The sequence below is a fragment of the Corapipo altera genome, unplaced genomic scaffold (assembly GCF_003945725.1).
Source record: "Corapipo altera isolate COAL_440 unplaced genomic scaffold, ASM394572v1 53, whole genome shotgun sequence".
Lineage (NCBI taxonomy): Eukaryota > Metazoa > Chordata > Aves > Passeriformes > Pipridae > Corapipo > Corapipo altera.
In genome coordinates, this window is record NW_020884900.1 from 9,769,262 (window position 1) to 9,795,109 (window position 25,848).

General features: G+C 40.7%; 1 protein-coding gene across 6 annotated transcripts in view; it reads left to right on the forward strand.

Moving 5' to 3' along the window:
* The window catches only part of NDST2 (N-deacetylase and N-sulfotransferase 2), a 132,797-nt gene that overhangs the window by 80,596 nt on the left and 26,353 nt on the right, over positions 1-25,848 (forward strand). For 5 of the 6 annotated variants that reach the window (XM_027649362.1, XM_027649365.1, XM_027649366.1 and 2 more), the window contains exon 2: positions 1,138-1,198. The gene's annotated coding sequence lies outside the window, so the exon portion shown is untranslated. Of the gene's footprint in view, positions 1-203; positions 308-1,137; positions 1,199-25,848 lie in introns of those variants that run through there. The other variant, XM_027649361.1, reaches the window with a different exon arrangement.

Consider the following 25,848-nt stretch of genomic DNA (forward strand, 5'->3'; position numbering starts at 1 on the left):
AATAGTAGGTGCTTTTTTTCTCTAAACTAATCTTTATCTAACCAGGAAAAAGCAAAAGAGAAACTTTTGCTCTTGTTTGTGAGGAGGGCAGGGAGCTGGTTGCACTTGGTTATATGTACAGGCAGAGCAAGTGTGGTTCTTATTTGTTTACTAATTGGCTGTACAGATATTAAAGATTATTAGAAACTCAAAGGTCAGTGTTTTTGCTGAATCAGGGTCTGTGTAAGCTGGAAAGCTACAGGAGAGAGAGTTGCATATCTGGGACACAGCCGATGTGAAGGAGCTGCCTTTAGAGGCTGTCCAACAGGTACAGTAAAATTAGTTTTTTACCCTTGACACTATTCTAGTCTGTGCCTTTCCTTGGGGTTTCAGTGACTGTGGGATGCTCTCCCTGGCAAACTGCTCTATGTGTGTGTTTACACACACAGAAGATTCCTGAGCTTCAGTTAGCTTTACGCAGTACCTCCATCTGTGTGATCGCTAGCCAGGTAGAGGGGTGGAGGAGGGTGTGACTCCATCCTTCAGTGGTTTGGTTTTGTTTCACAGTATATGTAATGGTCCTGTCTCTTGTAAAGGCTTTGGCAATAGACTACACAGTCTTTGTCACACCATTGAAGTTTTAGGGAACTGATCTAGCTGTGACCAAGACAAAAGATGGTAACATTTTATAGCTTGCTTTGTTGGCTGTTTCAAAGACAATACTAATGAACAGGTGTGAGAAATCCCATTAGGATTGTGCTGGTGTTTCCAGTTCTCTTAGCTCATACTGCATTTGCTTATTCTGTGAACTTTCTTTTTCTTTGTGGTTCTTAATCCAGGTTCCTGGTTTGTTGGTTGGGTTTTTTTTCCCCTGCACTTGTCATTTCTCATCTTGCCCCACTCTTTCTCAGTCTTGCACAATTGAGCTTACTGCAGTGCAACCCTACGTCATCCTCTAGTCAGTGCCAACAAGGCTGTTGTCATGGCCTCAATCTGTCCTCATGCCATGTTTAGTGTAATGTAATCATTACCTTGGTTGTGGAGAGTGAACCTGCTCCTGTTAAGTAAATGTTTACCAACACTGCTGAAGGCTAACATTGGGGAAGAGAGAGAGAAAAACATTGTTTAAAGTCGTGTCTCTTTTTTATTTTAAAACAGAACCTTGTTCCTGAGTGAAGCAGCTGATGACTGTTTTTCCTTCACCAGACTGTGATCAGAGGTAAGTGCAGAATCTTTTGCATTTTTATGGGCTGACTATCCAGGTTTGGTAAGAGGAAGAGCTTAAGTCCTTTTGAGCGGTCTCATGTCAAAATAAGAGGCAAGGAATTAGGGAGGAGGAGGCTAGACTTTTATGCTGCAGTGTGAAGTTGCACTCCTCCTTCCTCTCTTTAGAAAGATTTGCGGAGGAAGCAATTTCGAGTGTCTTGTCTTCAGTTGCACAGCTGTCAGCATGAAGTGGCAGATGAGTTAATTTGGATCAGAAAGGAATTTCTGATGCTATTCTGGAATGTGATAGGACCGAATGGTTGCTTAGTGCTAAATACTACTTTATTTAAAGGGAGTTATTACTTCCATACCTTGTGGGCAGATTTCGGGGCAATGTTGTTCAGTATCCATTAACTCTGCCTTTGAAAAGGAATGGGAAGGATGTGGGCTAAAAAGCTTTTAAAGTTTCAGATTTTGCATTTCACAGAATCTCTGACCCATGCATAACAGCTGTAAGATCCCTTTGGGAATGACTATATTTACGTTGCTCCCAGCATACTGGAAGTGCATTCATGACTTATACCCACAGGACATATAATAAATGTAATTAAAAATTAAAAATAGAAATATTGGATTGGTCTAAATTCTGTGCTGAAGAGAAGGAGTCCTGCTTTTTTTTTGCCCTCAGTTCTGTCTGGATGAATAGTGAAGGAAGGTAATTCTTTGAGTTTATTTAGTGCATATGTTTGAATACTGCACTCTAATGTAGCAAAAAAAGCAATGTTCTGTCAAGATACAGAGATTCAGGCCCCTGTGACATTTCTGATTTTAAAGTGCCACTATGCTTGCAAAAATGCCAGTCCTGTCTTAGGAGTGGAAGTTCCCACAGTCAGTGCAGTAGAAGAGGGTTGATGTGGTCCGGTGTAAGGTTCCTAGGTTCTTTGCTTGGAAAGAACAGAGATGATTTGGTTTTGTGTGCGTGCTGAACAAATCTGTTTGAAATACTTTCTCATGTCTTAGGAGTGTTCACAGGTCTATGGTTTTCTCAGATTACTTTATATTAGCAGACCGTATGGCTTCAGCTGTGCAGAAAATCAGAGGGCAGAAAAGGGAGGATGGAAGGGCTCATGACTTCTGCAAGTACACTGGGTTTGTGAAAAGGAGATTGCAGGAGCTCGTACTTAGTGTTGAGTTCAGTGTACAGAAGATGAGGTGGTGAGGAAAGGTGGACATGATGAAATGAGGACTTTGGGCCCTACACATGCTACAACTCTAAACTCCTCTGTTTGTCAACCAGAAGCTGAACTTTAACCCTATTTTTCCTGCAAAGACTTTGATAATCTTTCCCAAATGAAAGATTTCTCCCAGGGCTGATCTGCACGCAGCTCCCACTTTCTTTTAGCAGCCCCTTCCCAACCCCACTCGCACTGCGGCTCCATGCTTTCTCTCAACCCTAATCCTGAGTTTTCTAGAGACACAGAGACAGGAGGTCCTTAGGCATTGGATGGATAAAAGGATTTTGGAGGGTAAGAAAAAAGATGTGTAGTTGGTGTACCCCCATAGCTCATTTCAGTGCTATCCGAATAATAAATCTTGTCTTCTGTAAGCTTTTTATCAGTTTTGCAGGTGAGATTTGCAGAGACTAGTAAAGGAGCAAAAATACCTTGAAATGCTTGATACAGGTTTTTGTGCTTGTGAAGAGTAAAGTAGTGGTAGAAAAATCTAGGGCTACTTCTGCAAACTCCAGTATAAACAGAATAAACAAAAATTTGTGTTGGAGTAGAATAAGCGTAATGACCACATTAGCATTCTGTTCAACTTGAATACTGGTGTAACTCCAGAGACATTTGGTGTAATTTTCACATGTGAAATTGATAAATATTTATAATAAGTAAAAGAGTGAAAATATTAATGGAATGCTTCATATGTTCTGTTAATGTCAATGTATATGTGACATCGTGGCTAGAAGAGCAATGGGAGAAAAATGTTTGATTTCAGGTACAGGCACAGTAAATTGCTAATGTACCTTTGATTTCATTGACACAAAGGCTAGGAAATGGGAAAGACAGCAAAACCTTGAAGTTATAGCAGATGGAAAGGGGACCATGCAATTAGAACATCTAACCAGGTAGTCCATGCAGAACCCATTTCTTTACATGAAAGTAGAGTTATTGGAAACTTTGTTATTGTTACTAATTTAAAAGTGGAATTTCAGGCTTTCCTTGTGCTAACACATGATTAGTTCATCCTTAGAAATACTTATTCATTTCTTAATAATGTTTTAATGTTTCCTGCCTATACCAGCAATGTTCCACAATTATGTTACAGAAAAAGTTAGAGAGTGAGCCACAAAATGCCTGCAGCTTACTTTTCAAGAAACCTTCATTTTCCTAAAAGCCATTATTTTCCTGTGAGATATCTCAACTCCGTTCAGTTGTAGCAGAGGTAGAGCAACAAATAAGTCCTTTCCTCTTTTATTGTATTTTATCCTTTCCTGGTTCCTAACTATCTGTTTTGTCAGTTGGTTCCAATAAGGATTTATCTGACAGGTATTTCTTTGCAATCACCAGTTCTTCATCTCCATGTCTGGAGCAGGTTACAGGAACCGGTTCCTCTGAAACTTGTGGAATTGACCTAATCATATCAGTGAGGTCCTGTCATTGAAACATCTCTAGAAGCATGCTAGTGTGTCTTCATGGCATCATGCCACATTTATGCAACAGAGATGAATTTTACTGCTTGGACAGGATTTGGTCTTAAACATTTTAATTAGTTTATTGGATTGAAGTTCAGGAGAACTGGCCCATTAGCGGTGGATTTCTGCCAGTTAATATTTACATCATTTTTAAGGATTGGTTGTTGCTGAACATGGGCCCGTTGAGTATTAAAGATGAGTACAAAAATGAAATAGCTGTCTGAAATTGTAGGCACTACTAAGTGTAAAGATGATGTAAGTGTAGCAATCTGCATAGCAACACCTACTAACCTCATTATCCTTTCCTCCATATAAGCTTACTTTGTCCCCAGGTGGGCTTTGGAGATCTTCTGTAGGATGAGAAATGTGAGCACAGTTGAACAGAGACAAAAACTTAATTACAAAGCAGAAGGGCATGACTTGGGGTGCTTTGGCAGGGGCATGTTCCCCTTTTCTGAATATATCATCTGTTTGTCAGTTGAATGATTTAACTCTGACCCTTTTCTGACCCTTCTCACCATGCATTTTAAATGAGTACAGTAGTATGGTTGAGGAGTGCTGTGTTCAATACATCAAGAGCATCCCCTACCTTAATGTGGAGGACGAACAGTAACATATTATCATTAGGTTCTCTCCTATAAATTCAAACACATGTTCTTCCTTTCTTTCACCTTCTTCCATAAAGTGATTCATATGTTTATATATTACAAGACTCTATTAGTCTCTCAGATTGTGTTTACTGTATCTGGCATTAAAGCTGTTGATCCAAGGCCCTCACCAAACTGCCAGGGTTTGTCTGAAGGCCATACTTAAAGGCTTCAGAAATCAAGTTAGGTTGTGATTATGGACAACTTGGAGGGCTTCCCAGAAAAGACCTGTACAGTTGACAGTTACAAGAGATGAATATTGTTTCCATTGATTTTTAAATCTGTTCCTGCACCAACCTCTTCTCAGGGCACAGCAAGGGCTGGGAACTGAGGCAAGTCAGGAGGCAAGGGGTGATGCAGCAGTGCCATCGCTGATGGGGCAGAGTTCCATAGGATGTGAGCATGGCAGGCGGAGCTGGATGCTGGTAACAGGATCTGTTGACAGTTCCAAGCAAGATGGAGCAATGAGACAGAACTAGGTACAAGCTGTAGCATATATATGAGGGGTCTTTCCAGAAGACAAGCTACCTACAGCCTGAGTCAATTCTGGAGATGAAGCCAGAGGCAGGGCTACAGACAGGTATACTTGCAGCAAAGTTCAAGCAAAGAACAGGGACCAGGCCCAGGCTAAAATCAGGATACAGTGGGGCTGCATGGAGGTCCCACTTGAGACTAGTCCGTACCTTCAAGGGCTGATGGTGCCCTCAGGGTCCTGACACTCTCTAGTTCATGGTTTTGTCATATCACACAAGGTTGAATGATGTAACTGGTACCAAAAACAAAACCCCTTTATTACATTTAAGAGGAAGAAAAGGGTTTTCCCTCACATGCTTATTCTGGCCTCAGAAGTAGTTGTCTTCCTCAGATAGGCACTTCATTCTAAATGGGCTAGATAGTGGTTCACTTGTCTCCTGATATAAGAGAGAGAAGTATGTTTTTAGGAATACTACAATTTACTGGGGGTTATTTTGCTTTGTTTTGTTTCCCCTCTTAATCCCAACATCAACTACATCTAGACCTTCTCAAGGACTACTCTTGTTTTCTATTTCAGTGCCAGGCAAAAAAAAAAAAAGGATAATATGCCTTAGCCATCTTCAATTGAATTTCAGGTAGGGTAGATTTCACCAATAACAACGTTCAAGCCGGCTAGAAATTTGCCAAAATGGGTGCAAATAAAATGAGTTTATTGGAGTTGAACAGGTTGTACCTACAAAAGTCTGCACGGTCAGTCTCCTTTCTCAGCCCAATCCCTGCCTCAATTCTGGCAGTGTTCACATGGCTTGTTATGGCAATAAGCTGTTGTTGGGTTTAATTGTAATAGTCCTTGTGCTATGGAGGGGATCTCTGTTAACCTTAGTTAAAGGGGAAAGTGAGGACAGGAAGCTGTTCCTCTGTTAACAAACAGATATTGGCTGGGTTAAGTGCATCCGTAAATCTTCTCCTAGCTCAAGAACATGACATATTTTACCTCCTCCCTTGGTGAACCCCAGGAAATCTGCTTTGTGTCCAAGTATCTTTTTGAAAAGAACTAAGGTACTGTAGACTCAGTTTTAATATTTGGGTGGGGAAGGATGGCAGAACTCAAAAGAAACCCAGTTTTTTTCCAGGTATTTAGTGCAGTATTTAAGTACCTCAATAGTAATCTATCTTTGCTGGTATTTTCTCAGTGAAATTTACACACAAACATGTTTGGTCTTCGCTGGCTTCAGAGAGAGTTTCAAGATTTATGGGACTGGCTGCAGCATAACCTGTGTGTTGTCTGTACCTGTAAAAATGTGTGTGTGAGACTGAAGAACTGGGTGAGTGATTCTTGTTTGACACATTACTGTAAACTGTGCTAGATTTGTTTTGTGTTCTGTCTGGAGGTTAAGAATTGTTCATGGATAGCACTATTTGCTGTTGTGCCATGGTGGCTTACAAATAAGGCTTGATCAAGAAAATTTTTCAAAGAATGTAAACTAAACAAGCACGTCTTGCTATGTCTTGGTAGCCAGAACCATTTAGTCCTTGTCCGTTTTTCAAGTGCAATCAGTGTAAAATGCATCATAAACCTGAGGTATTTTGAAAAACATGTCCTTTGAACATGGTGGGGCATGAAAAATGTGTTTTGTCCAGAGTCATCATGAAGATCTAAGTTAACACGTTGTAGTATAGCTCAGTAAATGAGAGATATCAGAGAGGATTATCAATGTCTTGGTGTATGAAGTCAGAATTTCAATATAGTTCTGTTGTCAGATTTGCTTGGACAGTGGGATTTTGTTCTTGTTTAGCTTAATGTTTCAAGATTAGGTTATTTGCAAACTAAGGCCACTTAGTTGAAACATATTTACCTTGATATCATATACCCTTTTAAGCTGTTGATGCAGAGCACAGCAAGAGGTTTGGGTCTAAACATCCTGTAAATTATGCCATTACACAATATGACTCTGATGAGGAGGAAATACTGCAAATATTTTTGTAACAATCACCATTTTTCTTAAGGTATAGAGACTCTAAGAGGTACCTCTCTTTCTCTGAATAGTTGCTTCTGATTTTCAGCTGAATTTTCCAGATTATGGGTATTAGAAGTAGAGGAAAGATACTGGCTGGTCCAGAAGTACTGCAGCAGGCACATGATTTCAGCCAGTCACAGAAGAAAGACTTTTATCTGAATCATAACTAGACATTTTGAGTTTGTTTTCATTTTTCTGGGCCTTACCCAAACAAAAATTACTTTTAAAATCTGTTTTAATTCACAGATCTACAAAAATTGCCTAATAGAGATATTGACACCTTTACAATGAACTGAAACTTCTGAGGATTGGATTGATTTTCTTGGTAACTGTTCCTTAGACTGCTCAGAAGTAGTCTGCTGATCCTGGTGGATATCACAAACAGCAAAGGGCACTGAAAAACCTATGTGGTTATCCCAATCTTTATGACTGGGAAGCTGTCTGGGAAGCAGAGACTGTCCTTACAGCAGTAGAGACTGTTTCTTAACTGGTAGCAACACCTGTCATTTTCCCTTTTATTTCCAGGGCTTTTTGGAGATACTGAGATACTGATACTGAGCAGAACTACAGTGTTGTGTCATGCCAGGGTAGTTAGGGCTGAACTGTTAAGAAAAATACCACTGAAGTCTCACCATAACTACCTGCTAGCATGAGGACATAGTTCATGCACTTTCCCCTAAGTTATGCTTATCAGTTGAGCTCATTTTTTCCTCTGCTTGCCATTGATCTGGGGGACACTGTGAAATAATTGTGGGAGTTGGGGGGGAGTGGAAAAGGGCAGGAGGTTTGGGTAGGGAGGACGGAGGAGAGGAAATTTAGCCTTTGAGAGAGATACTGAAGTTGTGACTGTAGGCAGTGAGCAAGAGTTAATTGTCTTCCTGTACATGGAGCAACAGTAATTCTTCTTTCTAACATATTCTAAGTGAATAGATTTGAAAAGATTACCAGCAAGTGTCCAATAAACCTGAATCTATATAAAACACTGGAGATGGGAGAAATATGTGTTAAGAGTATGGTAAAAACTCATCATGAAAATCTTGACTATTCTAAAAATTGGTTCTTTGTTGTGTGGAGTCAGGATTTTCTGTTGTCTTTCTGATTAGTGGAGTATCGAGATTTCCAACATCTGCTGTTTGCATACTGCAGCTTGAATGGGAAGGGTTTGTTTATTGGCATAGACAGGAGCTGGAAGCTAAAACATTTAATGGTTTTAGGTTATGATTTTATGAAAATTTTTTGTCAGCATTATCCATCTGCAGTATACAAAGAGGCTTGCAAACTTGCAGTGCTGTATTGTAGCATGACATGTATGTGATAAAATGTTCTTAAATGAGACAAAATAAAGAATTGTCTCCTCTTGTTAGATGTGGAAACCCCATTTTTCAAAGGTACTCAACATCCATTTAACTTTTGTTGATTGATTAGGACAGCAGCATTACTTTCATGTGTGTAATCCTTATCCCTCAGCACCTTGTCTTTTATTCACCGCTTAGCAATAAATATCTTTATGTCTTTGTGCTTTTCTTTCTGAGAGGCTTGAGTGCTTTTCTCAGTTTTCATATTAAATACATGAATAAATAATTTACTTTGTTTTCGTTATATAATGTTATTGTAATATATCTTCTAGGATTAAACAACACTGAGCAAATCATTGTGCCATTATAGGACAGAAAGAATACAAAATAGTATTCTGAATTAGTTTCATCGTTAATTCAACAGGAAAATCATCTACTCTTAATAAACATTTTAAAACATTTTCTGCCTTAGCTTCCAGGGCTTTTTCCTGTCTTCTTGAAGCAATGAGACAGTAGGAAGTATCTTCGGGGCAGAACTTAGTGCACCTGCCTGGTCAGTTTAACTGTGAAAAGCTGGACATTCTGCTTTTGGTTAAGTCATAGTAGGTTAAATCATAGTAGGTAACCCCTAGTAGGCCTGATACTTGACCACTGTTTCTGATTTTAGTTTTTACCTTGTTATCGTAAGGACAAAATTTTAAGGAGGTGCTTTGTTCACTTTATAACAGAGATAGCACTCGATGAATCACTGAGGTTCAGGCTTCCTTCAGAGTGCTCTTTAATACCCTGTAATGTTCTATTGCATTAAGCTTTTCCTGTCTTATTACAGAAGTGTTTGCTGTGCATTGTCAGCTCCTGTTAAAATAACTCCTCTAGAGATGTGTGCTAGTGTGTCATCCTGTCTGAAAACTCTCTACTCCCAAACCCTGACTGGGAAAGGATACAACTTCGAGCATACCTAGGGCGTTGCATCTTCAAAGAGCAGAGTATGCTGCTGTGGTCAGAAGCATCTCCTTTCCTGCCTGCCTCTCTACTGCTCTTGGACACTGTTTTCTACATTTAAAGTAGAGAGCCCCTCTTGTGCCAGGCTTTCAGGGATATAAAGGAGTTTAGCTCCCGCCACCACCATTGTGACCAAATTTGCTTACATAGAGACAGAACAAAATCTGAGATGTATTTGGTTTTTTAACGTGTTAATTTTTTATTAGTGGTGCACAAGAAGGTGATTTTTCTTTGTCCTTCTGCAGATTTATTCCAGTTCTCCAGATTCTGATAATAGTGTCTGAATATATGTAGCTGGTTTGCTGTTGAGTTGGTTCGCTCCCCGCACTGCCCCAAATGAGATCAGTTCCCTCAGTGAAGCTGCAAGCCACATTAGGGCAAGAGAAGCAATTTACTGCTGCTGAATACATTTTCTGAGTGTAGTTTCCCTCATCTTGTCTGTTTGTCAGTCTAGAGGCATCCATAAACCTGTAACAGCTTCAGAAGATGAACTCTGGCAGCAAGCTGTCAGGATGCCAGGCACTGCTGTCTGTGGGTTCCCTTTTTCTCCTTTCTCCCTTTGCCTGCCCGCTTGCTTTCCCTCTGCCTGCCAGCCTCTCTCTTCTCTGTCTCCCTCTCCCTCCTCTTTCCCCCTTGCTCCCCGCCTCCCTCTCCCTTACTGATGTGGATTTAGGTGCTGCTGTTCTCGGTGGTCATACCTTTTTGGTTTCCTTCTTGATCCTCTTGCCGCTGGAACAAAAGGAGAACTGGCTGCCCATGGTGCAGCACCTGCCTCTGCAGCCTGAGTAGTGAAAGGGAGGAAAGTGGGGCGCTCTGCATCCTCGCCTGCCTGCGCCAGCAGTGAGCTTCTTCAGTCACTTCGCTAGAAATGCCTTTGAACTGCTGCCAGATCCCATTGTCTGCCGTGCAAATGGAGCTCAACGCCCTACCGTGATTAGATGCACAGTGTGTAAAAGGAGGAAGGAATGGAGCTGTATCCCCCCACCCTGACGGCGCATCTCAAATCTGCAGTGTGCCATGATAAGCTGAGCACTGGACCATACTTCTCTACCTTCCTCTGCACATCGTCTTCCTTACTTTCCTCTCATTGTTTCTGAGATTTTTTGGGAGTGACGTGGAAGCTTATCAGAGAGGAACTGCAAGGCAAGATAGTTTCTGGGGAGAAGAGAGCCATGCTTTTGGACTGTTCATGTGGGACTGTGCTTTGCCCACTACCCACCTGTAGCTGCAGTATGATATAGCAGCTAGTCATTAATGGTGCTTATGCTTAGCACTGATGTGCTTTTTTTTTAGCATGAATTTATTTACATTTTTCCATTTTGCTTAAAATTACAGCATCCTTAGGTTCACAAAATGATCTGAGAGATTTTGGCAACACTGAGTAAAGGGAAGGCAGCCGCTGCTACTAATAATGTTTCATCCTCTACCAACTGTGCGGCCCAGCTGCCCTTCTCCAGAAAGGCCAACTCACTCTGTATATGCTTTTTGTGAAGAGCAGCTCTCAGGCTTTCTTGCTTTCCCTTTGGCTCCATGTGTTTCCTCAGGTTACTGACTGTCTGACCCCTTTTGAGAGAGTAGCTTCACTTAAGGATTTCGCTTTTAAAGGTAGGAATTTGAATTTTTGTGCCTATCTTTGCTATTCCTTATCTTAAGTGTTACCTAGGTGGTCGTAAAAAAACATTGTTTTCTTTTGTGTCTTGCTATTTGACTGCTTGTTAAACAATCATTATCTGCAAGAACAATGCTTTGATAGGAGGAGGGAGGAGCTGCTATTCAGTGATTTTGTTAGGCAGTGCACAAAGTGGAGTTGGCAGGGTTTGTGACTTGTACTGATATGCCTGCTATGTTCCTTACTCATTAAGCTCTTTGTAAGTTCTTTCTCCTCTGCCTCCCTGCTACCACTCTCCCTCCCCACAGAATGTCTCTCCATCTAACCTCACTGCTGGGTTAAATTCATGTTCTGAAATGTGCTGGAGGAGGATGAAATCTGGCCTGTGGTGAGCTGGTGGCTCATGAATGCACTTGAGCAGTACAGGGAAGGTGGTTGAAGCTGCATGCCTTTGCCTAGGCTGCTGCTCGAGCTCCACTAAAATAGATACTCCCTTTGAACCTTCATAGTCACTTAATGTCTTGGGTACCTGGCAAGAAGATGAACATGTATCAACAATATTGGTAATTGATGAAATCATTGTAAAGATCAGAGCCATTACAGAGAACATTTTAAAAGTCAGATGATGTCTTAATACATTTCCTGAGGACTAATGCAACCACATTTGCTAGTGGTTTGTCCTATAGCAATCTGAATACTCTTTTGCATCTCAAGAGCAAAGCTAGTTGTGCTAAATTAATATTTAGCAAGATGAAAGCTTAGAAATGGAATTTTTTATAGATGTTCTTTTTCCTTTCACAACAAACTAGTTAAAGATGACCCTTTGGTTAACAATGTGCTTGATTTCCATTTTTTTTTTTAGTTTCTTGGGAGTATGATTCACTTGGAACATTGGGGATTTTCTGGTCATTAAGAAATTTCTTGACCCTTGAACTGAGATGTAGCTGCCATTCTCCTGGTCAAGCCACGTTAAACAGAATTTGTGTGTTTGAAAGTGTCCTGTAGTTAACCAGTCAAGTTCACGGATGCTTCTGCAATTTGACCAAACACTGCAGATGTAGGAAGCAAGAGCTTGGTCTGGAGCACAGACCAGAAACTTGCAGGGCCTCTTCTCTTAAAGGTCTTTGGTTTTTCGTCTTAAAGTAATGAATGTAATCAGATGATTAGCCCGCTTTGTAAGAACTGTGTAGATGTAGCCCCTACTGTCTAAAACCTGCCCTCTAAAATGTGGCTATATGAAAGAGGAGACACAGTTTTCAATTCCCTTCTCTACCTTTCCTCTGCAGTCCCCAGATTCAGCTGATAAAGGATGAGGAAGGGGGTGGTCTCTGTTTAAGTGTTGTTATATGTTTCAGGGTAGCTAAAATTGCAGTGAATTTTTTCCGTATCGTTTTAGGATCTGGCCTTTCTATAGGCCATTCAGTTTAAGAATCCAAAACCATAAAGAAAAGGTATATTTTGATAGGAGTGTTTAACCAAAGGAGAGGTAAAGAAACCTGTTGAAGGTTGACCTGTTGCTAACTCCAGAAATCTTGGGTCTTCACTGCTGAAATTGTCAGACAGCCTCCTATGTGGCTTTTCTGCTTTGATGATTTGAAAGAAATTACTAAAAAAATACTAATGTTCTTTCTGTAGAAATGTTCTCTGTTGTTTTAAACAATCCAAAGTGGTGTATTAAGTCTGTTCACCTTAGATGAAATTAACAAAAAGTTGTTAACCCCATTGCTGTCCTTCATCATGAAAGAACCATGTTAGGCACAGTAAAATGTTAGAGTATGTCAGAGGCATTTTGTGAGTGGAGCAGCCATTTGCCTGAGGCCACAATTAAGGTCCAGTTGCAGGAGCTCCTGTTCAACCTGGTGTTATCACTTCAGTGTAGATAGATGTGTGTCTGTTGTTGTACCTCATTTAACACACCTGGGCCCTGCTGAACTTTCTTTCTGGCAGGATAAAGTGCCACCTGTAGTGCAGAGCTGGACTGGAGCAGGTAGTTGAGTAGTTACCAAGCTGTGTGGTGCCTGTTTTCTGATGCTTCGTGATGGTGTCATCTAGTGCAGTAAAAGCACTTAGGTGTGTTTGAAAGCTGGGAACTTTGTTTTATTCTCCACAACACTTGAAAGAAGGTGATGGATTCAATAAGCTTGTTTCAAGAGAGGCAATTGATAGTGTTCATTTGTAAAAAATGTTGCTGGGTTGCTGGAAAATAGGAGGGGGAAGATGTGAAGAAGAAAAGTCTGCGGACTAAGCCTGCTTATACACATTATGATGAGCCCAGGCATGAAGTGAAAGGAAGACTCATAGCTCTTCATTATCTAATACTCCCTTAGGGCAATAACAAACTCACTTTAGAGCCAGCAAACCAGGCCTAGGGGCTTGCATAGTGAGAGCACACATTGTTCTTAGAAAAACGCTGGTGCTGGAATATTTTAGTGCAAATTTAAAGCCCTCTTTAATGCAAAATATTCCTCAAAGGAATTTGGTTTTGTTGCTTACTATGTAAAAAGCTTCTTTCAGTCCAGCATGATGCTTCATCCAAACAAAAGGTTGTGAAGTTAGGTATCATAAGAGAGAAGCATAATGTTGCTTTTTCATACCCCCTTATATGAGCTGAGGTGTTATGTAGAGACCCACTCTCCCTTTTGGAACTGAAAAAGACCAAATGGAGAAGTTTACCCCTCTCTGCTTCAGTGTGTTGTAGCTTTCCAGCCTTTCTGTGGTGCTTAGTGACCACTCGGTATTGCATGCTTCATTTCAGAATACATAAATCATTTCTATACTGAAAATTCAAGTGCATAATATATTTGTGTAGAGGTCCAAGGGTTTTCCCGGGCTGGGGAACGTGTGGGAGGGAACATAACACAAACCTCCAGTGTCTCCCACTGGTAGATGTACAGTTGTACTGCTTTGTACTTCTATAAGGAGTGGGGGGTAGAAGTTACAGTGCTGCTTCTGAGGTGGTAGGATTCATGGCATTGATTTGGCCTGCAGATGTTAAATCAGTTGGTTGATACTTCTCTGTTTAGGATCACGGTGAAAAGTGGAACTCTCTCTAAAAAAAGTAGAGTACTCAAATATCTCCTCTTTATTTGTATTCCTAGAATTTTCAGAGTCCAAGGTGATTCTTCATATGAGCAATTTGACCTAAAATAAACTCACTATCTTCCCCCTTTCCAATAAATTAAATGCCATTGCCAGTAGTTTAACCTCAGAAGTGACCCTTGTTGAATCAGTGTGGTTCCCCTGTTTTGACACAAACAGCAGCAGTGAATGAAAAGAAATGTATGAGAACCTGGCAAATGCAGCGGAGGGGAAGATAATTTTCACCCCTTCCGTGGAGGAACCTCTATGTTGTCAGCAAAGCCAGATGAGTTACAATCCTTCTACTAATTGAGAACTGATAGAGAATTTTTCACCTTCTTTCTGTGTAAGATCTCATTCTCTAGAGTGTTTGCAGTAGAGCAGCAAGTGGTGGCAGTCCCACCCTTATCACTGTTTTGAAGTTAGCCAGGTAACATCAGGATGCCAGTTCATTCTGATACATTCACAAAGTGTCTTTGAGGCATTGGTGCTCAGCATCTCTGTGTAACGTGATTCTCATTTTACAGATGGAGTTTGGGAAATGTGTAACTGCATCAAGGTAGAAGTGGAGTAAAGGACTGAAGTCAGCCTTACTCTCAGATTCCCTAGCTCTTAGGATGATGTCTAACTCTCTCCCAGAGGGTATATGAAGAACTCTCACTGTCTCAAAGATGATACTTGAACTTATTTCTGATGCTTGTGGACCAGTGTACAAAGAGGAAGTTTAATATTTTAATATCCCACCCTCTCTCATCTCCCATGGTAATGCTGCTTGTCCTTCTGTCCCTTCTAACTCTGCAAGAAGAGAAGGAAGCCAAAAAGGGCACTGAAATTTCCCACTGTTCCTAGTGTTGCTGTCCTGAACAACAGAGACCTTTCCTGTAGCTCATCTGGGGAGTCTGCCTCTCTGAATGCTTTGGGAAATTGGTGTTTTGGTGAGAGGAGGAAATTGTGGTTTACATGTGCAAGAATGAGTAAACAGTCACCCTGTATTAACTCTGGAGGAGCTGAGTGAGGGTAGCATGTGACTTGGTAACCCCACACGTGCCCCTTGGTGCCGCTTGGGTAGAGTCATCTGGCACTGCTGCCAAGGGACAGCCCCATGAGCACAGCAACACCAGGGCTTGAAATAAATGCCACGTCAGTGGGTTTCCTGGAGTTGGAATGACCAATGCATTTGTCAAACTGTCAGCCCCATGAGGCCGAGGAAGAGAAGGATGTTCAGGTCTGCTCTCTTGGGTAGGGCAGTACTGATGAATTTGTACATTTACCCTCTCAGCTGAGAGGGAAGTCAGGCAGCAAAGCCAGTGCCTGGTGAGCACAGAGGAGGCTGGGCTGCATCCAGCGGCAGACAGCTGCCTCACGATGCTGCCTGTTTGTGTCAACTAAATTGGTTGGAAAAATACAGACAGGCAAAGGGGAATATGGGCAAAAATAAGCATAAAACCACTGGGGCAGGATTCTTGCTATATGTACCAAGATGTCAGCAGGTCCTTTAAGTGTGCTTTCTGTTAACACCTGCAGTCACAGATGTTCTGCAAGGTACTTAGCGCTTCACGGGAGTGGGGACAAAGTCAAAGCGTTTCAAATTACTGTAGAAACACTATCCCAGATTCATAATGAAGACTGAATTTTACAGTTCAAGCAGAGGCTTCATTTCTTTGTTGTGTAAGAAAACAGAGCACGTCTTCCCAAAAACTGTAATCTTTATATTCCAGCTACCAAATTAATTATATGAGAATTAACTAGACCAAATAATTAGAGTTAAAATTAATTTGTGTATTTAACTTCTAAAATTAACATCTAAAAATTCAAAGTATGTTTATCATGATGTATTTTTTAGTAATATAATTACAGCTCTTCCAAGTTGCTGTCTACCTAAAAATTATTTAATTCTTGTGTTTTGTCTGCAATGAAGAAGGTAAGAAACTTCAGAGTTTGGATATCCAGAGTGCCTTTGCTCTCTCTTTTACAGCACTGTTGAGTAGGAAAAGAAGGAAAAAATCTTGTCTGGAAGTATAGTGTTAATGTCATCTGGGACCACCAGAAAGCGTTAATTATTTAGTTACAGGGTTGCTGCAAAGTCGAGTTGGATTTACTTGAATGCTCTAAATGCAGTTGTTTCTCTCCCATCACATCCGTGCACAAGACTTTAGTGTTAAGTGATCTGAAAACTATAAAGTATCTATTACCTCAGTGAGATCAATTAGCAGATTTGAACTTGAGATTTCAACATTACTGGTGAAAATTCAGCATTTATGTTTCTCATGAGTATTCTTTCATGTAGGTAATCTACACTGTCAGCTAGCTAACACCACTTTTGTCTCTGTATGGGAAGTGGTTCACAATTGAAAGGGCAAAAAGCACTGTAAGAATGTAGTTGAGGCAACTTTCCTGCCTAATGCAGCTCTTGCCTTCTGTTGCTCTGGAATGTTTCACTCTCGACAAAGGGAAGGGATGAATGCAGTGAGTACTGCAAGCATGTTAGATTTTCACAACCAAACCAGTAGTGGCTTTAGTCAGAATATAATAATGTTATATTATAACATTATATATAATGTGAAATAATGTTGTGGTGTGTCTGGAATATTGCATGACATGGTGAATTTCAGACTTCCAGACTGTATGATCCCTTCTTCATCAGCATTAAATATATAGGCTGTAAACATGATGGTCTGTTTCTGCTGGAACTTGTCTTTTATAGTTGAGTTGTTAAGCTTTTTAGAACATGTTTTTTTATTATTAGAGAACCTATGTTTTTTAAACATAGGCAAGCTAGACCTAATGTCTTAGGAATATTCTGTCTTTAGGTATTATGTTTCTGGCTCCTTAAGCAGTGTGAGCTGTCATTTTGTCTTACTCCCCTCTGACTCCCTGTGCACTCCTCCATTTATCTCTTCCTCCTACTCTCAGCTTCACATTTTGTTTCATGCTGCCTCCTATTCCTGGAACAGTCTCCCAGTCTCTGCTGCCAAATTCTCCCTCCCTTTCTCTGCTCTTGGGAACCCATTTCTTCCAGCAATCATTCCCAAGTTGTTTACTTGACTAATTGTCTCTCCTTTGTATTCTTTCTTTCCTGTATCTATTGTTCTGGATCATGTTTTATATGGCAAGACACAGGAGTCTTCTCTTTCCCACTGAACACCTCTCCATACAGGCTGACGCACATTTCTACCTGGAGAGAATTTTACTTTTCTGGCAATTCTGTTCTTTCCATTCCAACTGAGTTAAGGCAATCAGATCATTGATTTAAAAAAAAATTGATTGGAATTTTCTGTTTGCAGTTCACTTATTTGAACTAAGTTTAAGATTTATTAAGAAAGCAAAAGAATCCTTGAAAACATTAATGTTGTTTTAGCCTGTTTCAAAATAAATAGTATTCTGAATGCTTCTGTTTTAAGTCCTACTTCTGATAATATCTGACCTCATATCTCACTACCACATGTAGAACAGAAATAGTTTCATAATTGTTTTATCCAATAAATACTTATAAAAGCTTGCAAAATGGCATACAAGACATAATTCCACTAATTTTGACTTGAAGGTTAAGCATAGGTTTTTCCATTATCAGAAACTAAAAGTGAAATTAATGCTAAATTTCTGCATGGAAAAAAAAATCCAATTTCTTGCTTCGAACATAAATAGTTTCCATGTCAATAATAAAAAATTAATCCAATTTTCAGTAATTGATTGCATTTCATTGGGCATTTTACTGCTATCTGTAAATTTTGGGAAAAGTCTTCAAGATAGATGGGTTAGTCTTCAACATCCACTATTAGACACCTTTCAGTTTTTTCTTCAACTGCAGTCCCTGATGAAGATCTCCATTTTGCTCAGAATTCTTGAGCTTTCCTGACAAAACTTCAGTTTTGTCAGAGGGTAGATTTGATTGCAAATATGGCAGCTTTTGTTCCTGAGTTGTCCTGGGTACTGTTGATTAGGATGTTAATGAGGTCCTGGACTTTGCATGAAGGAGTATTTTAAAGATGCAGTGCTTCATAGCATAAAAAAATTCTACTCCTAAGCAGTTGACTACTTAAAAATATAAGAATATAGCACCCACTTTGTCAATTAAGTCTATAAAATGGGAGGAAGACTAAGAACTAGCTGCATGTAATTACAATACAGTTTAAAATTAATATATTTGAGATGTATGTCCTTTCAAATATGTTTTGTTTCTCTGTGTTGATTGTCTAAAAACAAGACAGAAACAAGGGGGAGCAGAAGGTACAGGCTTAAAATTGTTGTTTAACATCACTAGTGAGCGTGGCATAGTGTAAACTGCGGTGTGGAAATAAGTGTGCATTGCCTGTGTTGCTCTGATTTCATAACAATTGCAAACACAGATGGCTTGAGAGAAAATTAAATCATTCCACCCACATTAAGACAGGGCAGTCTAACAACACTCACAACTTTTTATCATCCTGTTTCTCTATCAGTCTCTGTCCTCCTGTCACTTACACACCCTTCATCTATGGAGAACTAAGCAGTGTGTGAAGCTGCTGCCGAGTCCATCAAGGCCAAAAGGACGGGTCTCTAGGCTGGAGTTGCCCTTACCACTCAATGCAGGGTATCTCCATCCACCCTCCTGGCACAGGCAGCCTCCTCAGCAGCAATACCCAAACAGGACAACTCTAGAGGCAGTCAGTGATAGCTACCAGGTTCAGCCTAGAGTCCAGTGATCACCAGATGAGTCCATAGTCATCAGGTAGGTCCTGAGTCAGGTCGACAAGGCAGAACATATTTGTAACATAATTCAGGTCATGGCCTGAACTCAGATACAGCTTGATGGTCAGGGCATTCAAAGGGTGTTAGTGTATGCAGTGCCCTGACAGTCTTCCTTACAGAGTCCCCCCACTGAGATCTGTTTCTGCTATAATGCTTGTGAAAAAGCAGATGATGACTTTTCATTGCACAGATTACCATGAAGGCTTGGATAGGGCCAGTAGAGTGCTTTGGTTTTGTTCCTATCTTGCAAAACCCAGGCCTCCAAACGGTTGTCTCACCCAGGTTGTGTCATCTCCATAGACCTCAGGTCATGCCTTTTCCACCCATTCTACTCATCTTCCCATTGCTTGTTTTTACTCTTTTTGCCTGGCCAGATTTATAGCTTGCTTATATCACTTTTGCCCTTTTTCTTCTGAAGTGAGTTTGCACTGTGTTAATAGCTAAGCCAGCAAAAATGTGAATATTTTGTTTTCTGAATCCAGGAGACTTATTTGTTTCAATCACACCAAGGGACTGGATTTTAGATGCTACAAAGTCTGGGAGATACGCCGCTAGCTTTACACTGAGTGGAGGTCTTGTGAACTGAACACCTTGGTTAAAGGCAGATAGGAGGGAGTTGCTGTACACAGCTGGGGAACATGTTCATTTACAAGCACAGCAAATAGTGACCCTGAATCTTGGTGCAAATACAGAGAACAGATGAGTACAAGAGCTTTCCTGAGATTTTAAGCTTTGGCAGAGCATACTTACAGCTTTCTTCTGGTCTCAGTTGGACAAACTTTTAGTGTAACAGTATTAAATCTGTTCCCTACTGTCATATGTTCCTAAATAAAATTGATTGGAAAAGAAGATTATCTCCTATGTGTTAAGTGACAGGAGGAAGCAACTGAAATATTGGCTCTTGCTAATATGAAGAATTAGCTCTTGCTAATTAATGTGAAATTTTCTAGGCATAGCTCATAGGAAGAATGGTTAGGCTGCTTTCATAACAATCACAGATAAAATTTCATAATGTGCATTCTATATTAAGACACTTCAACTCTGACTGACAGTTGTTTTGGTGTTGCCACAGTTTGACTGTATTTCTCCACTTGATTAAGCTACTTAGGAGAAATCATCAGAAAAGACATTTTGTTTTCTGCAGCAGAATCATTGATCTGAATTGTGATAAGCAAGAATCACGAGAGAATGGAAGTTAGATTCTTGTCCATATCTAATGTGGAAGGAACTGCATCTATTTCCTGTTCCCACAGTTCAGTTGAAGATTTTCTGCCATGATAGGACATACGTGTCGATTGCTGATATAAGGAAGAGGCTGAAGATGGTGTATTCCCACCATTTGGGGTGACTGAGATATTCACTTCCCACCTGGGAAGGACTGTAGAGCAACTTGGATTGCCCTTGTGTGGCAGGCTCTAACCTGCGCTGTCTGTGATTCTCTGTCCCACAGCTGCAAGTGCCTGAGTGCAGAGAGGAGCTCATGTCTCACATTATCATCTGGTTTGGCAAAAAAGGGTTAGGGTCAGAATGTACATAGACCTATGTATCAGGAGAAGCACAAAACAGAAGGAGAAGTAAGGCCACAATGAAATTGTGCTGTTGTTGTGGTGGCCAGATACCTAGATTTTAAAGGTTCAGTACCACGAGAAACACAGGAGTGGATATGCCGCTGCGGTTATCTCAGAGGAAAGTGCCTTCTTTCTCTCCTGAGCACTTGTGTTATACAGACCTGTGCACCCCCAGAGCTGTGACATCCCCTCAGCTGGTGGAAAGCTCTGACTTGTGTGAGCACTTCCACTGCTGCAATACTTGTTGTCTTTCCTTTTCATTGCAGCGAAGGTGTGCAGCTGCCAATATATGCCAATACTTATTATTTTTACTAAGCTTCACCGATTGCTGAAGGCTGAAATTTTATTTGGTTTTTTTTAGCAATTCTTCAGGTTTCTTGTTTGCACATCTGCTCTTTAAGCAGATTGATAAACAAGACAGCAGACTGTTTTCCCTTCCCAAATTTGTCCTATGCTGAGACAGTGAAACTTGTAGGGGCTTGTGGTGCTGACATTCAACTTGAGGGAATACCTCAGTGTAAAAGTTTGAAATTCCTTTGCTTCTGAAAATGAGTCAGGTCAGTTGTAATGACCCTAGGCAGTGAGTGTAGTATAATGGTGAGAAGGCAGGGAGCTGAAAACCAGATTTCCTGGAAGCTCTTATGAGGAGGACCTTTTTGTTTTCGGGGGAAGGATTTGTTTATGTTGCTAACAGGTAGTGCTGGGCCATGCCTCTGTCATTGGCATGGAAAGGACTAAACCTGTTGCTTATTTTTTTGTAATATAAAAGAGTAAGAGAACAAAGATCTGTTGGAAACAGAAGGGATATATTATGGATCCCAACACTAAGAACCTTGCAGGAGTCATGGGATCCCTGTGCGCTGCCCCACAAAGCTGGCCTGGCAGCCTGAGCCGGCTTCTCCGAGATGTCTGCCTTCATGGTGTCTTCAGACTTCATTGCACTGGCACAAGGGTAAATTCAAGACTGCAGCTGGGTTTCCACTAGGCTGGGAGGAGGGAAGTTCGTGCAGATCTGTTTAGCACGGACTGCAGTTTGTTGCTCTTGCAGAAGGTGTGAAGTTACGTACCTGTCTGGGGGTGATAATAAAAAAATTAAAATAATTACTACTTTGTCTCACAGGTCTTCTCTTATATCAGACTGACACATTGCAAGGCTGCTGGCCAGCTGGCAGCTGTCCAGCTTGCCACAGGTCTGTAGTGAGAGGCCTATCCCTGCGTGGGGACTTGCTGAAGCAGAGCACAGCGCTGGCTGGAGCCTGCAGCCCTGTCTGTTGGAGCAGCATGGGCACTATTAGTGTTTCTTGCCTCTTTGATCTGAATTTTGTATTCCTTGGGCAGTCTTTCACTTCAGGATTTGACTGTCAGTGGATACTAGCTGAAAGACACAGCCAGAGCCCCAAAATGAACTTGGTTGGCAATTACATTGCAATGTGACTGTAATTTCCACAGTATTTTTTCTACCCAATATGTGGAATGCAACCAGCATTCATTCTTCTGAGCTTCTACACATTCTTTTGCTGTGTGGCTCACTGTGCTCTGCTGAGATTATACTTGCCAGGTTTCCTGTCTTTGTGAGAGAGGGGAGCTGTACCTGGAGGCCTTGGCATACAGGTACCACCATAGACAAGGAGGGACTGTGGTGTATTAGAATCAAACAGACTAATGAGGAATTTTGTGTCATGATGACACCATTAAAGTGGAATGGGTTGGAAAATCAATCAGATTCCTTCTCTGATTACTGTGTAACTCAATTACTGCAGTCCCCCTGGGGCCCAAGGCAACAACCATCTCACAGGAAGTGCGGAAAAAAAGCCTCTAAAATAGAACTGTTGTGGATAAAGGCAAGATCCTGCTGCTCTGCATTCCAGAAGGAGGGGTTATATTAATAAAAACGGCTGGGGAAATGCGCTGGTGACATTGGGGTTTAGGGTGGCAAGACCTTCTGTAGTGCAACTAGGAAGGAATTTGTATGACAGTTCTTGATAAAGGTGTCAAATGATACCCATTATCTTCCATGTACCTTGGCTTGAATGTACCAGAAGCCCCAAATACTTATATTCTGGTCACTGGTTTTGAATAAGTGCTGGTCTTGAGCATTTGTACTGATCTCCCACAATCATTTCCAAGAGCTGGAAATATCTGTAGATCAGTCATTAAAACCACACAGTTCTGATTGTTATCTTGCTTTCATATCACATCAGTTGCCATGTGGCTTAGCAGCTGATAATTCACAAAACAGTTTATGTTTCACATTAACAATGTGTATCACTAGGAAACAGAACATCTAAGTTTTATATAGCCTTTGTCTTAATGCTAGTGATCTGTGAGATAGCTGACCTTACAGCTGATGCTCTCTGATCTAGAGATGCTTTTCTGGCAGGCCAGGGGCCTACTGAGCTTGTGTCCTTGGACCAGTGAACACTTCATCCTTGCTGTGAGTTCTGACTGCCACCTCGCACAATTCACACTCAGGCAGTCCTGGCAGGAGTTCGGAATGGACCTTAATTTATCTAGAAACCTGGTGGTTTTATTGTGGAGTTAGAGTCCAAGGAGTTTGATATCAAAAGAGGACGCAGGTATTTTCCTTTAAGAAAGAATAATTTTCACTATGGGTTTGTTTCTTGTTTTTTTTTTTTAATTTTACTTTATTTCTCCAGTACAGGTATTTCTGGGCTTTTTGGGTACGAGTGGTTTCTGACAGCTCTCTTGCCTTTTAATATAAAATTCGTTCGGTGTTTTTGTTTGTTGCTTTTTTCTTTTTCCTTTCATTTGAACCTAAACCAGCTGATGCAGTCCCCAAAGAGCGAAATGCATCCCGTGCCAGCTGGCATACCCTCTGGCTGTGAAGCCTTGTTAAAGAGATCGGAGCTGACAGATTCTTGAGCAGCAATCTGATACAGGCCTTTTTTTTTTAATTTGTTTTTTTGAGCTCACCCATGTAACAAATGGGTGCTTGTTTGGGAGCTTCGCTAGAGGCTTGAATGGAATCATTGTTATCAAAACACTGCTGTGATTCAGAAGTGCCCAGCAAAGGGGGTTCCTCTCCCTTGTGCTCGTCAGCTGGGCACTGCAGGTGTGGCAGGCTAGCTTAAACCCTGGTTTCATCCTTATTCTGCAGAATAATCCAGTTGTCCTGTGATTTTCATCTTTAAACTGATAACTGGGAAGCTGAAGCTACAGTTCTTTACAAAACAGAGACTCAGTTCAACACTAAAAATGAAGTTGGAGAGATGAGTGAGTGTAACCAGGGAAGAGAAATGTTTTCCAGATTGATATTTTGGGGATAAAGCGTTGTGAAAGTAGTACCTTGCCAAGCTTTTGCGTAGATCAACATGTTCTCAATTTTCTTACTGTTACTGTGGTGTTTAGATTACAAATTTTACCCCAGAAATGCTTGGAAATTCATGCAAGTAATACATGAGCTCCTGAGCTTTTAGTCCCTCTTTACATTATTTTCTCTTGAAAAAACGTCTTCTCCAGTACATGTTAAGATAGTGAATCTTTGAATCCAGAATAGTTTAATGTTTCTATTTTATTCAATAGGATTAAAAAGCAAAGAGAACGGAGCTATTTGAGAAGACACTGACTTGGAATTCTTGGTTTTCTCAGTCAAAATCGATTATATAGGAATCTGAGTGAAGTGTCTAGCATGAATTTGTTGCACAGGAGTAGAATAAAGACCGCTTCTCATACATGGAGCATTGTGATATGCATGGAGCTATATATTACTGTGTCTTACAAGGATTTCACCTCATAAGAAGATACAGCATTTGGTTTAGATTTCTGTTTAACCTCTCTCTGCCATGCTGAATTCTGCCTCAGCTGGCTTCTGCCTCTCTGTGACTTTGGAGCTATAGTGCCAAGCAAGAGGGTGGTAACATTGGGGATCCTTGCAGCATCAGTGGGATGGGAAAGGCTCATTGTCGAGGAGGAAAGTTTATTTTCCTGGCTGCTTTTGAAATGTGGCACATGGTTTTGGGTGTTATGCTCATATTGTACTGAGTATTATGCTGGTGTGGTACTGGCATTCCAGGTGTGTCACTGGGACTGAACTTAACTTGAGCTGGAATTACAAGCTCCCATGCTCAGTCCAGAGAGTCATACATTCAAAATCAGTTGTCACTTCAATAACAAGAAAAAGAAAAAACTATATGAGTTCTGTTTTTTCCATCTCTTCTCATGGTAGTTTCTCACCTTCTCCCCCCTGTCCTTTTTCCAATAAGAAGTTAACAGCATGTAGAGACAAAACTGAGAGTTAATCAATTGTCTGTGATGAAGAAAACCTATCTCATTGTCACTGGATTTCCAAAGCCAACTCTGTCATTACAGAGGGCCATTTGGGAATGGAGACTTAATCCATGTGGAGTCTTGGGAACAGAGATTGTTTCATCAAAAATCTTGATTCATCTGCTACCTTGCAGTGCGATCTTCAGTGCATTTTGCTGTGTCTGTTTCTCCAGTGGAAAATTATTTTGTAATATACTTTACAGTGACAGTTTACAGCTATTCTGAAGACCTCATCAGGGATAAGGTTTCATTGTGCACTACACAAACCAATCTCTGCTCTGCTGAGCTTATAGCAGAGAAGTTATTTGAGATAATACTTAATGATCATTATAAGGCTTGTGTAAAGAGCACTCTGACTCTTTTCCATCTGCTGTCATAAAGTTAGCAATATTATATCTCTTCATATAAAATCTGCTTGTGTTTTTTGTCTTTGCTTCAAGCTGCACCAACAGTTTGGAAAACAGCCTGGTGGGAGTCTTTAGAGTGGGACTTTTGGCCTCATCTATGAACTGATATTTTCCCTGACTCAGAAGGACTTTTTTCTGTCTAGTAATACACATTTCAAAATAAGCATCTGTCTTTTTTTCCTGGTGGAGCAAAATAAGCATCTGTCTCACAAGTAGTTTCTTTTCTGATGAGACTAGTTGTTAAAGAACCCTGACTTTACTATATAAAAACCTTATGTCTATCTTAAACTCATAGACAAACTAGTCTTCTGATGTTCTTTGTTTTATCAGAGTGATAGTTAACAGAAAGGCTCAAAAATTGGATGAATGGAGAAAGGATGAAGACATGTTTTGGTAATATTTTTTGTTATTGTTGTCCTTGTTCCTCCTGGTGTTGTAAGCTGTGTGAGTTGAGCAGGTAGTTAGAAGGTCTGTATATGGTGATGCACATGCCTGCAGGAGTGGGGGGGATGAATAACAAAGGGTTTGAGAGAAAAAAGGTTTTTTAGCTTTTATGGAGAGCTCATCTTGAGCATGACTGACTTGGTGAGCGACATCTGCCTGGCATTGAGGGTGTTCTTGCATTGTGCTGGGAGAGGCAGCAGATGCTCCCCAAAAATCTTCTCGTATGCCAAGAAAGGCACACTTGGTGTTGCTGTAAGTCTCACTGCTGGTAAGTGAGAGAAGACTCCACAGTGATTTTTGTTTTATTTGTAAACCAAGGAGCAGTTTAGTTACTTTCCCTGGTGTTTATGTTTTAGATGACTTGGTGTTTGTTGGCTTTGTTGAACATTTTTCCTGAAAAAATAACAACAT